Raw genomic sequence first — 2,500 nt, 5'->3', positions numbered from 1 at the left:
CTTCTTCTTCTTCTTCTTCTTGCCGTTGCTCCAGAAATACGTGCGGTTCTTGAGTTGTTTCAGTATGGATGGACACATTGTGCATGTATATACGTATGTAAGTGTCTCCTGTGGCAAAAGTTTGCGTGTTGTTTCCAGTTGCGTCTTGGTATTGTGTTATTGTGTCACCTTTAGATCAGGATACGTTATAGTTTGTGCATTCCGTCCCGGTGTTTATAGTATATATTTTTCTTTCTTTTCTTTTTTTTTTATATTTAATCAAAGCCTTTTACTACGGGGTATTACTTTTATAACCTCTGAGTGACACTTGGCACTGTCATGTTCTATTGTGTCATTCGTCACGTCATACAGCAGTAGTCCCATGCTGTAGGTTATTTTCGTCATATCATTTTTTTTTTTTTTCTTATTTTCGTCTCGCCATGATGTTAGTGATTTTCGTCGTGCCATGATGTTAGTAATTTTCGCAAAACCATGATGTTAGTAATTTTCGCAAAACCATGATGTTAGTAATTTTCGCCACGACATGATGTAAGTGATCTTTTTGGTGTTTTTCGTCACTCGTGTGTATCAAGAGACACTTACATCTCGTAATGCTGTAGTTTTCTCAGTATTCATGTCATGTGATCTGACGGAAGTGTGTATCCCCCTCACGCGATGCTGTAGTAAGGAGCATCCACTTCACGCTATGCTGCACGCCAGAATATTCATGCTGAGCGGATGTTGTAACGCTGGACATATATTCTTTTCGGGAGTTTTCGTTCACACGGTGACATAAAAGGGGAAACGCTGTAGCGAAATTAATTATCTTGCTTCCTTTTACTGATGCTGCGCCACAGAGAACAGACTAATGAACGTTACGAAATACTGCGGGATTTGTTTTATTCATTTGTGAAGTATGCTGCCATGCTGTAAAGCATGCTGTCACTTTATTAAACGTACTGCCACTTTATAAAGGATAGTATATTTACAAAGTAAAGTGTAATTTTATAAAGCATTCTGTCATTTCATAAAGGTTACTTTATAAAGCATACTTGTCTTATTATAATGCATACTATCACATGATAAAGCATAGTCACTTCATAAAGCATAATCTCACAAACCCACGTACACACATCCCTATAACTACACGCAGCGTATTGTAGGCTGCATACATAAACATCCCCTTTCAAAAGCGTACAGTCACTTTAGGAAGCACACTCTTGTATGCAAGTTTCTAGAAAATATAGCGTTTGTGAAAGTCCTTGGAGAGGATAAGAAGGACCAGTATGATGACTTTCAATTGTTCAGTATGTGAACATTTTACAAGTGATATATACTGTACAAGTTTACTATATGCTGTATGCAGTATATATATATATATATATATATATATATATATATATATATATATATATATATATATGTACTTATATATATATGTATATATAAATACATATGTGTATGTGTGTGTGTGTGAATCTGGCGTTTATCCAATATACCGGAAGGGGAAATTGCCTTGGGCGGTGGTATAATGGTAGAAAACCAAAGAAATCCATAGGCCTATGTCAGGGGGGAATGGGGGGGGGGGGGGTAGAATCATAATGATAATGATGATGATGAAGATGATGAGGGTAATGGTGATGATGGTGATGGTGATGGTGATGGTGATGATGATGATGATGATGATGATGATGATGATGATGAGGATGAGGATGAGGATGAGGATGAGGATGAAGATGATGATGAGGATGAGGATGATGAGGATGTGGAGATAGTGAGAATGATGATGAGAATAATGATGCTTTTAGCAATAATATCAATAGCAGTAACGATAATGATGTCGGTGATGATAAAGCAGATTGCAGACCCGCTCCCCTTTGTTATCTTGAACAAGAGTTGAACAGGCGGAGACGGAAGTGAGCACGAGCTGCGTCCCATTATTCCAGGCTACCAATTAGACCGGAATAGGACTCGGCCGCCAAATTGTAAATGGACAATGCTCTTTATTCACTGCTATCACGAGAGTACGTTGTGCCGACAATCCCTTTGGGTGCGCGCTCTCCCGGCTAGAAACTGCAGTCCGGTTGTGGTTTAGAGGCGAAAATTTCCCGATACCGAACCTGGGGGTCAGCTAACGTGTTAAGGAAATCGGGGGAGGGGGGGGGGGATAATTGTGAACAGCTACACAGCTACTCCCTTTCATAACAAGAACATGTAGACCCTTTAACACGCGACGCACTGAACACACAGCGGTACGACGACACAGAACGCGTAACATAAAACACGGGCATGACAGCTATAATCAGGGGAAAAAAAATATTGAATAACCTTGTGTAGACATGACAATAACCCCGTTCCTTGTTACATTATAATCCGACTTTAGTTTTGTAATTTACCATAAACGCTACGCGCATTTCCCCTCGTGTTGGTAGGGGAGATATGATATTGCATTCCCAATCCGCGTTACACCGATTATAAATCACTTGATATATCACCTCTGTAATTTAACATACAGTGTACC

This window comes from Penaeus chinensis, chromosome 40, assembly GCF_019202785.1.
Source record: "Penaeus chinensis breed Huanghai No. 1 chromosome 40, ASM1920278v2, whole genome shotgun sequence".
Classification (NCBI taxonomy): Eukaryota; Metazoa; Arthropoda; class Malacostraca; order Decapoda; family Penaeidae; genus Penaeus; species Penaeus chinensis.
This window is presented reverse-complemented; position numbering follows the sequence as displayed.